At 37.9% G+C, this 14,211-nt stretch overlaps 1 non-coding gene across 1 annotated transcript; it reads left to right on the top strand.

The window, feature by feature from the left end:
* Nucleotides 1-7,750: 7,750 nt before the first annotated feature.
* On the top strand, nt 7,751-7,855 carry LOC147916275 (U6 spliceosomal RNA). Its single transcript, XR_015553287.1, has one exon. It is a non-coding gene; the product is annotated as a U6 spliceosomal RNA (small nuclear RNA).
* The last annotated feature ends 6,356 nt before the right edge of the window (nt 7,856-14,211 follow it).

The raw sequence follows: 14,211 nt of genomic DNA, 5'->3' as shown, positions 1-14,211 counted from the left end.
CTGGAGAGGTCTCTAGGAATCAAAAAAAATCTGAGAAAAGATTGTTTGGTGACAGAGATTTGGCTCTGAATTGTGGATATTTATATGTATAAATGCAAAAACACCCATATATAATCGTCCACATGTGTATATTCCACTTACAGTAGTTAATTTTCCATAGTTTTTTGATTAAAAGAGGAATTTGATTTGTGTAGAATCCTCCAGATTTAGTGAGTGGTAACTGGGGTAATTGAAAGAAAAGACGTCTTGGCAGGAGCAGCTACATAATTTAAGGGCCTCTACAAAATAAAAATGTGGGGCCCCTTGTTCTAAAATGGTTAAGAATTTCAAGATGGCGACAGCAGAGCACTGAACCAAGAGCAGGACCCTTCTAAGCACGAAGGCTGGTGTGAATGCACTGGTCACATGCACGTGAAGCTAGGCCTGAGTCTTGGAGTCAGGTAGATATGAGATCAAATTCTAGGTTTTTCATATACAAGCTGGGCATTTAAGTTATTTAAACTTTTAAAGCTTCAGTTTTCTCATTTGTAAAATTGGAATAATGATTGTATGATATCATTCTCAAGATTGTTGTGGTGATTAAGAGAGAGCATTACACTAAATGCATAGCCTCGTGCCTGGCTTGTAGAGACTCTGTCTTCTCTATCCTGTATACTGCAGTTAGAGTTCCTATTTTAAAATATAAGTTTGAGGATCTCTCCCCAACTTAAAACTATTTTTGGTTACCCATTGTCTATACAACAAAATGAAAATGCATATTATGGCATATGAAAACCTTTGCTATTCAGGTTTTATCCACTTCTCTAGACTTACCATCTACCACTTTCCCACAAGTATCAAGGTCTAAAATATAATTTCTGGTTTTTTCACTTTTCCTTAAGGGTCAATAATTATAACAGACTTAGGTGTCTTATGTTAAAAACAAGACAACAGGCCCCAAATAGAATCATTTATGCTAAGTCCCATGTCACCAAACTAAGATTTAATTACAGTTCCAGCTCTCCCAGCAATGGAATCTTAAACCAGTCAATCAGGACTCGCCTGATCAGCACTAGTTAGGTCATCTGCCTGACAGACCCCTGCTATCCCCTAAGGGAAAGTGACCTTGCAATAACCAACCTACTTTTTTGCCTAGTGTAACTTCCTTCTGCCTGCTCACTTCTGCCTATAAAAGTCTTTGACTCTATACAGATCTTCGAGCTCCTTTCTATCTGCTAGATTGGATGCTGCCCAACTGGAATTGATTTTTGCTCAAACTCTGAAAATTTTTAATATGCCTCAGTTTATCTTTTAACACATATAATAAATATTTCTTTGTGTCAGACACTGTGCTATACAGTCTGTTGGAGGGAACACTTATTCTCCACTCCTGATGTTTCCTCCCATGAGCAGGGGCTCCATGAGCTGTAACACTCCTAGATACCTCCCACCATCCCCCAGAGGAGGAGTGATTTATCTCATTGGTGAGCTTGGAAGAAACTGGGTATTTATAATCCAGCCTCTTCCTCTCTCTGTAGCAAATCTCCTCATAGGGAGCATGTGTTCTCAATTGATCTCAGGCATGCTATAAGCTTAATAGCAAAGACCTTTGCCCAATGAGAGACCTATTGTCTAGAACTGCTTGTGACTAGGTGGTAAGTCTGTCTATTTCTGGTATTCGCTGTCGGGAAGCCCATGCTCTCCAATGTCAGGTGTTTAATGATAATTAAACATTCTCTGACATTCTCTTCTCTGCCTTACTCTTGTCTATTTCCTAATTGGTTGAGAACTTGGGTGGGGAGAATAGGTATTATTTATCGAAGCTATGCAACTACTCCAATACAATCTACACCGATTAGTTCTGTCAAACCTCGTAACTATCATATGAGATAAGCATTTTTGTCATCCAATTTTCACAGATAAATGAGGACTAGCAATCAAGTAAGTGGCAGTCAAGGTCTGAACTAGGTCTGTCTGATGCCAAAGACCATGTCCTTAAATTTTCCCATTTTGTTTTTGCATAAAAGTTTAATATTAAATGATAAGAACATTCAAATTTTGGGTTGATGTTGAAAAGAGAGCTAACACAGTATTATATCTAGTATACTTATATTCTATTTGGCAGAAAAGTAAGCCAAGCTAAACTTAAATTCAGCAAATGCTGAATTTTATTTTAGGAAGAGCAAGCTGCAATCATAATAAAGAACTGTATTTACAGCTAACAGCAACACCCATGTTACTCTAAGGTCTTACACTACAATCTGAAACTACATTTCATGATTTACAAGGTCTGAGATGTAAACAGTAAAAGGAATGTTTTTGGAGATTTCTCATTAGCAACCGCAAAGCTAGCAATTTTGTGTGGAATTGTTTTGTCTGTCCTTTCTCAAAACATGTGCAAGACATCTCTTTGATGGTGAACCCATTCTGATTTGAACATCTGACTATTTTCAACATTCTGGGAACTCCTCCACACCCCACCTATCTCTGGGAAGGTTAGACTCCCTACCACCTTGGTGAAAAGAAGGGAATTTAGAACATTTGAGGTGGCAGACTGCCAACTTATGACACTTGAAGAGTGAGCTCTGCCTACCCCAGCTCCTTTATGCAAGTACATGAATGAGTTATAAAAAATTCACTAGTACTTCAATTTTTTATGCTGATGGCAGTTGTCCTAATAAGAGAAACAACAAAAGGGTGCAGTGGCCAAGAAGTTCTAGATTGGGGAGATTTAATGCATCCACTTACGTCTGTAACTCAACCCCTTCTCCATATGATCCTAGCTATTGTATTCCATAAGAATCCCCACCAAGACTCTACCAAGAAAACAATATATACAAAATACTCCCAAGCATATAATTACTTTTTTTTTACATAGATCTTCCTACATCTCCCACAAATATTGCCTGAACTGACATTTTCCCCTTTTTTTAATACAATGCTTGCCACTCCTCATTGTCTCTTTAACATTCTATCCAAAATTGCAACTGGAAAGGCAAAGACAATAGAAGGTGAAGGAATGTAATTTGTACTCCTTATAAACTTCATTATTTATCAAACATACTTTTTTTTATAACCACGTTTGTAGCCCTTCAACACATGTCTAACAGCCAGTGTTCACTCTTTTACAGGCCCGGTGAATAATGGAAAGCCTGGAGAATCCTGGCTTGGAAAAGGCAGTCAATAAGGTTAGTTTGACACTACTCTCTATTGGAGGAATTGTCTTTTCTTTGAAAGAGAATGTTGACTGATGGCAACCCAGAGGAGGCTCCAGAGAACAGATGTAGTCTGAAAACGTGAGTTTTAGTTTGCATGGGTATAGTACCTGGTTTACAAAAAGCCCTCACTGATATTCATATAACCTGGTGATGTAGGGAGGATTTTGCCTATTTTTTTAAATTGATACCTTGAGAGGTAAATGACTGACCCAAGAGCACGTAAGGTGTGATCAAGTCAGTTTCAAGTTAACTTTGAATCCAAACTCCCCTCAGTAACCTGATGGTGCAAAGGACTTCAAATTCCTAAATTTCCTACACTGCATGATGTAGAGAATTCAGGAGCATGACACTGACTTGCTTTGTCTTGCTGTGTAGAAGGATATCCAACCTGAGGTTGAGAAGTTCACATCAGAGTCTACAGGCCTTTTCTTCTGCCCGGTAGGCTTTAGTTGCCTACCTTCAATCTTTTCCTGCCAACAGCAACTCTTACCTCTCGAGTTTAAGCAGGCAGTTCTAAATAGTTGTTGGTGGTTACTGTGGTTAACAGACGCTTATGTTTCAGCTTCAAATCCCCCTTTTAATGAGGTAATTTTAGGAATATTTGTGATAAATTACCAGACCATAGACTTAACTGTGGGAAGTTTTGCTTCGGAAAATCTAATCAAAAGAAAGCAGAAAGAATGAACAGTGGATGCAATAGAGAAAATGGGACCAGATTTGGAGGGGCGAATGGAAGGGATGCCAGGTCTGACTACCAAAAGCCAAATCAGAATCAATTCAAACCAGAGCTTTAAATTATAAATGGTCCCTGAAGGGCTACCCGCCAGACTGAGCCAAGATTCCTCAGGAGGAAAGGTGGAGAGGGCAGGACTTGAGTATGTCCTACAGAAGGCTGTGTAGTTTAAAGAGCTTCCGTTTTCTATTTTATTGCTGACTGTGGTGGTTAAATGTCGGCAACAATCTTCCTTTTGTTTCTCCATTTCTCCATTTCTGAAACCAAAAGACACTATGACCTGGAGAGGACACAATTAACTAAAATGTGAAATTTGGCAGAAGTGAATTTCATAGCAATCTAGGTTATCCACAAATCCCAAAGACATAGCAGTCTTGATAATGCTGCAGGATTCTGTCATTAATCTATCTATTCTAACCACTAAAAATTTCGCAGAAAGATAAAAGAACTTTAATACATTGCTATGCTATTACATGGAAAGAAACATATCACAATTACCCAAAGGAAGACATGTCAATCATCCTTGTTATGTTTTAGTATAAAAGCATGCCTGGTCTATATAGGAGGGCTTAAGTTTATACCCGGTTGAAGGCAAGAGGATAGCCTAAAAGAGCTTTCACGGACACTTGAAGTTTCTGGCAGGGCTCCTTACGTCCCTACAGGAACGTCTTACTCTTGTTGCTCATGGAAAGCACCAAGGAACAGATGCATTACAGTTTGTGACAAGAGAACAGCCTGTGGATTCCGCCTACTCCCTCCAGTCCATCTGGGAGGTGGGTGAGACAGGGAGCCCACAGAGAGGGAGGCTCTCCTGGGAATCCCTCAAGTATCATGGCTATCAGTGCTTTATTTTCAGTAGATGGCACTGTGTCTATTGAGATAAGCAAAAGGAGAGTCTAGGTGGGAAATCTAATTGTTTCTAGAGAAAGCACACTGCCTGTGAGAATGCATGGTATTTTTTTGACTTAGTAACATGATAACAGAAATACTATTCAGTATTCACGTTAGCACCCTCTTTTGAGCTCAAGGAACTTTATGATTTATTATTCTGGCTCAGATGCAGTGCTACGGTGGAGCCCAAGGCCATTCTATGAGGGATATGGTTGGGATAAGAATAAATCACCCTGAATCTTCACCCACTTTATCACCCACACACATGCTTCAGCACCTGTACTCCATCTGTGCCCTGGATTTCCACCCTGTGCACCGGATCCCCCTTTACCAGACAGGGAACTCTGACATCTTGGTTCCTGCCCAGCAAACAAGAATCCTCACACCCTCAGAGTCAAGGCAACCAGAACAGTTCTTGCACACTGGTGATCCTGTGTGGTGGATACTGTTACTTGCTCATCCACCCTTTTTCCTTTCTAATGGACATCCAATTTTGCTTTCAGGAAAGTAGACCCCAGCACCAGAAAACTAACCAAGTTTATTTTAAGTTGATCGTGGTCTTTTAAATGAGAGAAGAACCTCAAGTTTGCTTCTTAGAAAATGAACTCTAAGCATGGTATGGAGGATGGGGTAGATGAAAGGCAGCTCTGCAAGCCAAGCACTGTGCTATGCACTTAATAGAATACTCTCTTTTATTCCTTACAATAATCTTGAGATAGGTACTATGCTACCCATTTTACAGAGGAGAAAATTGAAGCTCAGAAAGTTTAAATAACCTACCTAAAATCACCCTTTCTATTGACAGAACATATGATGAGATTCTCACCATTAGAAGAGAAATCTGTTATGGGACTTCTTGGAAAGGGACATGCAAGGAGAAACCTCCCATTTCTGTCCTTTGACATTACCTTCTGAATATGACCCCTGAGACTGCAGCAGTCATCTTGAGACAATTGTAAGAGCCAACCTAAGAGAATAAGACAAAAGTCTGAGGATGACAGAGCAGAACGATGGAAAGGATCTGGGACCTTGATGATGCTGTTGAGCAGCTCAATTAACCAACCTTCAAACTTCAGATTTATGTTTCAGCCACTTTGAAATAGATCTTCTGTTACTTGTAGCCCAAAATATCCTAACTAATACAACCTAAAACCCTAGACATAGATGATTAGAAAAAGAATTAGTGCCTGAGCGGAATGCAGCTACCCATATGGTGACTGCCAAGAGAGTCAGGATACGAGAGTTCACTCATCAGGGCCTCTATATTGGATCATGCCTAATGAGACCAATCAGCTCCTTTCCGGTGGAGTCTGAATAAGATAACATTTTCTCCCGTGTCCTCAGGAACCCTCATCAATTAACCCATCTCTCTTCTGTATCTTCAATGTTTTCTGCTTATACTAGCACCTTCTTAAACATCATTTAAATTTTTCATATTAAAAACTAACATAACACCTTTGTCAAATACAGACCTTCTTATATACACCACTCTAAACAGCTTCTCTCTTTCACAATCCACTTATTAAAATCGTTGTCCCCAGTTCCTATCCTTCAAGTCACTCTTCAACCCATGGCAATTTACATCTGCAGTACCTCAACAGGACGTCGTCCCTTATAGATGTTACAAAAAAGTAATAAAATAGGTTATCTATTGCTGAGTAACAAACTGCTTCAAAACTTAGTCATTTAAAACAGCAACCACTATTATCTCTCATGAGTCTGTGGATTGACCAGGCTTGAGTGGATAATTCTGTTCTGCATGGCATTGGCTGGAGCTGTGGTCATTTGGAGGCATAACTGGACTAGAACATACACTATGGCTCATTCATATGGCTGGCAGGTGGTGTTGGCTCTTGGTTGGGAGCTTAGCTAGAAGTCAGTCCTTCTCCTCATGGCTCCTCCATATGTGAGATTCCCACAGCATGAAAGCTGGGTTTCAAAAGGGGGTGTTTCAAGCTTGTGAAAGTAGAAGCTGCCCAGTCTCAGACGTTAAACAATCTCACTTCTGCCATATTTTATTGGGCAGTATAAGCCCAACCCATTCCAGATTCAAGGGGAGAGAAATAGATTTCATCTCTTGATGGGAGGAATAGCAAAGAATTTGCAGCTATCTTTAATATACCACTGTTATTAATGGTCTTCCTTATTGCTAAATCCATTGAAAATGATACAGTCCTTATTTTATGTGGGAACTCAGTTCTTGAAATACTTTCTTCTTTCAGCTTCCATGACAACACACTCTTCTGGTTTTCTTGGTACTTCTAGAGTCGCTCTCACTTTCTTGTGAAGAATCTTCTTTTCCTCAAACTCAAAATATTACTATTCCTTAGGATTCCATCATTGGTCCTCTCCTATTATCACTTTATAAACACTTATTGGACATTCTAATGACTTCTAATCGAAGTCTCAAGACTTCCATTACTATCTACATATTAATCACTCTCAAATCCTTACTCACAACTTGTATTGCTCACTTAAGTTCCAAACCTAGATATCTAATCTTTACCGAACATCTCTTATTTCCTTTTAATTATCCTACAAGCATCACAAATTCAAAATGTCTAAAATTGAGCTCATCATATTTTCTCCCAAAGCTCCTATTTCAGTGCTATCTCTCTGTGAATAGCACCCTAATTCCCTCAGTTACATGAGACAGAGAATTAATCATTTTCACTCTTTCTTTTGCTCAACTCTACATCCAGTCACCAAAGCCAGTTAATATTATCTCCTTAATATCTTTCAAATTTGTTGTCATCTACATCGCTTATCCAGTACTCTGGTACTGAATTAATTCAGATCACTATCATCTTTTACCTGATATATTTTAGCATCTTCGATCTAGTCTTCTCACCTCTAGATTGGCCTCCTCTTTAATTCATTTTCCACACTGAAGCCAGAGTAGTTTTCAATGGCAAGAATAGATTGTGTCATGCTCAATTTGGCAGCATGTATACTAAAATTGGAACAATACAGAGAAGAATAGCATGGCCCCTGTGCAAGGATGACACAAATTTGTAAAGAATTTCTTATTTTTTCTGCATAGATGGGCATACAATCTATAAAGATGTAATTTGCATGATAATAACAGCACAAATTAGGGGAGAAAGGATAGAGCCGTATAAGAGCAAAATTTTTGTATACTATTGTAATTAAATTGGTATTAATCTAAACTAGATGGTTATAAATTAAGATGTTAATTGTAATCCTCATAGCAACCACTAAGAAAATAAATCAAAAAATATAGTAAGAAAAACAATAGGGGAATTAAAATAGTACAATAGAAAATATCCTTTCAACACAAAAGAAGTCACAATGGAGGAAGGATCAAAAATAATGATAAGATATATAGGAAACAAATAGAAAAATGACAGATGTAAACATGACCTAATCAGTAATTTCATTAAATGAAAAAGCATTGAATTGAAAGACAGAGATTAGCAGAATGGATTAAAAAATAAAATCCAACTATATACTGTCTATATGAGACACACTTTAGATTCAAAGACACAAAGAAGTCGAAAGTAAAAGTATGGGAAAAGATATACTAGGTAAACAATAACAAAAAGAGACCTAGAATGGCTATACTAATATCAGACAAAGTAGACTTTAAGATAAAAATTGTTGCTAGAGGCTAAGAAGGACATTTGATAATAGTAGAGTTAATCCATCAAGAAGATATAACAATTATAAACATATATACGACTAACTACCCCAAATTCGTGAAGCAAAAACTAACAAAATTGAAGGTGAAAATAGACAAATCAACAATAATAGTTGGAGATTTCAATATCTCACTTTCAGTAATGGCTAGAACAGCCGGACAGAAAATTATCAAGCAAGTAGAAGACTTGAACAATACTATAATCCAATTAACAGAGACCTATGGAACACTCCATTCAACAACTACAGAACACATATTCTTCTCAAGTACATGTAGAACATTTGCCAGGATAGAACATGTGTTAGGCCATAAAACAAGTGTCACTAAACTTTAAAAGACTGAAGTCATATGAAGTATGCTGTCCAACCATGGTGGAATGAATTTAGGAATTAATAACAGAAATTTGGCAAATTCACAAATACATGTAAATTAAATACAATCATAAATAATCAAAGGGTCAGAAAGGAAATTAGAAAATACTTTGAGATGAATGAAAATGAAAACACAACATACCAAACCTTATGATATGCAATGAAAATAGTGCCTAGAGGGGAATTTAGAGCTGTAATTGCCTATATTAAAAAAGAAGAAAGATCTCGAATCAATAACCTAACATTCCACCTTACGGAACCTAGAAAAATAAGAGCAAACTAAATCCAAAGCAAGCAGAAGGAAGGAAGTAACATAGGTTGAAGTGGAAATAAGTGAAATAGAGAATAGAAAAACCATAGAGAAAATCAACAGAACCAAAAGTTGGTTCAGTGAAAAGATCAACAAAATTGACAAATCTTTAGCTGACTAATCAAGCAAAAAAAGTGAGAAGACTAAAATTACTAAAATCAGCAATAAGAGAGGGGACATTACTACCAACCTTACAGAAATTAAAAAGAAAAAAAATGGTTATAAGGTGTTATGGGCAGAAAGTTTGTGCCCCCAAAATTCGTACACTGAAGTCCTATTGCTCAATGTGATGGTGTTTGGAGATGTAGCCTTTGGGAGATACCTAGGGCTAGATTAAGTCATGAAGGTGGGGATCTCATGATGAGATTAGTGACCTTAGAAGAGAATAAAGAGGTCTCTCTCTCTCTCTCCCTCTCTCTCACTTCTTACCCACCTACCCTCTCCACTCCAGGTGCACGCACCAAGGGAAGGACATAGTGAGAAGGCGCTGTGTGTAAGGCAGGAAGAGAGCTCTCACCAGGAACCAAATTGGCTGGCACCTTGATCTTGGACTTCCCAATCTCCAGAACTGTGAAAAATAAATTTCTATCATTTAAGCTACCCAGTCTGCAGTATTTTGTTATGGCAGCCTGAGCTAAGACAGATTTTGGTACTGAGAAATGGAGTACTGCCGCAACAAATACCTAAACATGTGGAAGTGGCTTTGGAACTGGGTAATGGGTAGAGGCTGAAAGAGTTTTGAGGTGCATACTAGAAATATGGACATTAAGGGAAATTCTGGTGAGGACTCAGAAAGAAAAGAGGAGAGCTGGAGAGAAAGCTTCCATCTTCTTAGAGAATACATAAATAATCATGAATAGAATGTTGGTAGACATATGGGCATTAAAGGCCATTGGTGAGGTCTCAGATGGAAATGACAAACATGTTATTGGAAACTGGAGGAAAAGTGATCCTTGTTATAAAATGGCAAAGAACTTGGCTGAACTGTGTTCGTGTTCTAGCATTTTGTAGAAGATAGAACCTACAAGTGATGAACTGGATATTTAGCTGAGAAGATTTCTAAGCAAAGTGATGAAGGAGTATCTTGGTTCCTCCTGACTGCTTATAGTAAAATGCAAGAAGAGAGAAATGAATTGAAGAAGGAATTGTTAAGCAAAAAGGAATCAGAACTTGAAAATTTGGAAACCTTTCAGCCTATCATATTTCAAGAAATTAGAAAGCATGCATTGAAGAGAACACCAAGGGTGTGGCTGGACTATCACTTGATAAAGAGTTTGTGGGATTATATGAGAAGAAACACTGACAGTTTGAACTGAAGAGAATGGAGATGAGACAAAATGAAGAAAGGCTGTGTGACTTCATGGATTCAACAAGACTGAATGATAGTGCTATTTGGCTAGAACAAGTGCTATTCTTCAAGAGGAAGAAAAAATGTCCATAAGGTGATTCAGAGATCATCACGGCCACCGCCTTGGTTTCAACAGAGCAGATGGCCTCTGATGGAGGCTTTGGGACTGGGACCACCAAGCAGAGCTGTGGGGCCAGGGCCACTCTGAAGAACCTTGGGGGCAGGACCCCTACCTGGTAGAGTTTTAGGGGCACAACCCCTGCCCAACAGAGCTACAGAGCAGAATCTGCACCCCAGTAGTTCAAAAGGCAGAGCATCAAACCAAAGATGATTATTCTCAAGCCTTAAGATCTGATGGAAATCACCTTTCTAGGTTTTGGACTTGCTTGGGACCTGTCATCCTTTTCTTATTTCCTATTTTTCCCTTTTGGAATGGGGACGTCTATCCTCTGCCTGTCCTATCATTGTATTTTGGAAACACATAATTTGATTTCACAGATTTACAGCTGGAGAGGAATTTTTCTTAAGATGAATCATAGCTCAAGTCTCACCTATATGTGATTTAGGTATTTAAATGAGACTTTGAACTTTAGACTTTAGAGTTGATGCTAGGATGAGTTAAGACTTTTCGGGTTCTTGGGGTGAAAAGAATATATTTTGCATGTGAGAAGGACATGAATTTGAGGGATCCTAAGATGGAATATTATGGGCTGAATGTTTATGTCCCCCCCCAAATTTACATGTTAAAGCCCTATCCTCCAGTGTGATAGTATTTGGAGATGGGGCCTTCATGAGGTAATTAGGATTAGATTAGGTCATGAGAATGAAACACTCATGATAGGATTAATGGCTTTGGAAGAAGAAAAAGAGAGCAAGAAAGATCTCTTTCTCTCTCCACATGCATGCACTGAGGAAATGCCATGTGAGGACATAAGGAGAAGGCAGCTCTCTGCAGCCAGGAAGAGAGCTCTCACCAGGAACCAAATCAAGCAGCACCTTGATCTTGGAGTTTCCAGCCTCCAGAACTGTGAAATACATTTCTGCTGTTTAAACCACCCAGTCTATGGTATTTTGTTGTGGCAGCCAAGATGACTAAGACGTAAGGCATACAGTGGACAATTGTAGGCCAACAAAGCTGATAACCTAGATGAAAAGGACAAACTCCTAGAACCATAGAAACTACCAAAGCTGATCGATGAAAAAATAGAAAATCTGAAAAGATACATAACAAGTAAACAGCTTAAGTTTGTAATCAAAAAATCTTCCAGCAAAGAAAAGCCCAGGACTGTATAGCCTCACTGGTGAATTCTACCAAACATTTAAAGAAGAATTAATTACCAGTTCTGCATAAACTTGTGCGAATAACAAAAGAGGAGGAAACGCTTGCTAATTAATTATTTGAGGCCAGTATTTCCCCGATATCAAAGCAAGACAAAGACATCGCAAGAAAGACAACTACAGATCAGTATGCTTATAAATATAGAAGCAAAACTCCTCAACCAAATACTAGCCAACTGAATCTGGCAAAATATATAAAAGGATTTTATACAATTACCAAGTGGGATTTATTGCAGGATTGCAAGTTTGGTTCGACATATGAAAATCAATCAGTATAACATACCACATTAATAGAATAAAGGACAAAAAACCCACATGATCATCTCAATAGATGCAGAAAAAGCATTTGACAAAATCCAACATCCTTTCATGATAAAAAACACTCCACAAATTAGGAATAGAACAAACTTCCTCCATCTGATAAAGAGCATCTACAAAAACCCCACAGCTAACATCATACTTGATGAAAGACTGGAAGTTTACCCCCTAAGATCAGGAACAAGACAATTTTCTTGTTCCAGGCTGATATTACTTTATAATTTTAAAGTTATATGTTGTGGTTAAAAATACTTTTTGAATGGTTGATCCAATTTTTATTCTTTAAATAAGTACATGCGATGCACAGAAATGAGTTTGGAAGTCTATGCACCAAGATGCTGGCAGTGGTAAGCTTGGGATGGTGGCCATGCTAGTGATCTTTACATATATTTTGTTTGTTTGTTTGTTTTTGTTTTCTATAACAATATTATTGAGATGTAACTCATATTCCATATACTCCACCTATCTAAATGGTACAATTCAATGGTTTTTAGTATACTTATGCAAGCATCAGCACTATCCAATTACAGAACATTTTCATCACTCCAAAAAAACCTCATATATACCCATTGGAAGTCACTCCCCACCTCCTCCTCCCCCAACATTTGCCTATTCTGGACATTATCGTATAAAGATGTCATATAATATGTGACTTTTGTGTCTGGCTTCTTACATGTAGCATACTGTTTTCAAGTTCTATTCATGTTGCGGTATGTATCAGTACATTCCTTTTTATGGCTAAATAATTTTTCCACTGTTTGAACATATGACATTTGGATATCCATTCATCATTTGATGGACATTTGAGTTGTTTCTACACCTTGGCTATTATTGATAATGTTGCTATGAACATTTGTGTACAAGTTTTGGGGTAGACAGATGTTTTCATTTCTCTTGGATATACAGTAAGTATGTGTTTAACATTGTAAGAAACCGGCAAACAGTTTCCAAAGTGTTTGTACATTTTACATTCCCGTCAGTAACGTATGAAAATTCTAATTGCTCTATATCCTCACCAGCATTTGCTTTGGTTAGTCTTTTTCATTTTAACTCTTCTAATGAATGCATAATAGTATCTCCTTGTGGTGTTAATTTGCATTTCCCTGATGACTAATGATGATGTTGAGTGCCTTTTCATGTTCTTATTGGTATATCTTCTTATTTAAAGTGTCTTTTCAAGACTGTTGTCCATTTTTAAAACTGGGTTATTTTTCTTTTTGATACTGATTTGTAGTTTTTATATATTCTGAATACAAGTCCTTGTGAATATTTTCTACCAGTCTGTGGCTTGCCTTTTCATTTTCCAACATTGAGTCAGGCTCTACCATTACACTCCATACATTGGGCAACCCTTAAGCTTTATCTGTTCCCCATCCCCACTTCCTATTAAACCATCAAAACTGAAATATCAAGAACACCAGAGTTTGACACATATGCCTCAGACACAAGCCATCTCTAGCATTTCCTTACCTTCTAGGAATTCACTTTTGGCTTCTTAGAATCTTTACTTTCTTGGCAGCTCAATAATGTGTTTGAAAGTTTTTGTTTGTTTCTTTCTTGTTTTTCACGTTTTATATGGCAATGTGATTGCTTTCAGTGGTAGGATCCCACTGCAACCAGCACTAGCCATGTGACAGCACTAGCTAGTTCTGGCCAATAAGACAGATGAAGAAGGCTACTAGCAATGATCCTTTCCCCTTCCTTCCCCTTTTCTGCTTTGAATACAGATGTAAAACCCAGAGATGCTGCAGTGATCTTTATTTCATAAAGCGGTAAAATAACAGATTTGCCAAGGATCCTTGGCAAAATGGAAGGAAAATAGGAGCAATAGATAATGACACCATGAGCTGTAGCACCACCCCTGGGTGGCCTAACTCTACTTCTTAACTAAAAAAATGTTATAAACCCTGATTTGTCTAAACTACAGTTAGTTAGGTTTTCTATTACTTGCCATCAAAAGTTAAAGTTATTTTTAGAGATATATTATTTATACATTCATTCATCTGTCTAATCAATAAGCATATATTAAACACATGCAGAGTGC

This window comes from Ceratotherium simum, chromosome 9, assembly GCF_057802395.1.
Source record: "Ceratotherium simum simum isolate JZ-2026a chromosome 9, ASM5780239v1, whole genome shotgun sequence".
Lineage (NCBI taxonomy): Eukaryota > Metazoa > Chordata > Mammalia > Perissodactyla > Rhinocerotidae > Ceratotherium > Ceratotherium simum.
Note: the sequence above shows the minus strand (reverse complement) of the source record. Positions and strands in the feature narration are given on the sequence as shown.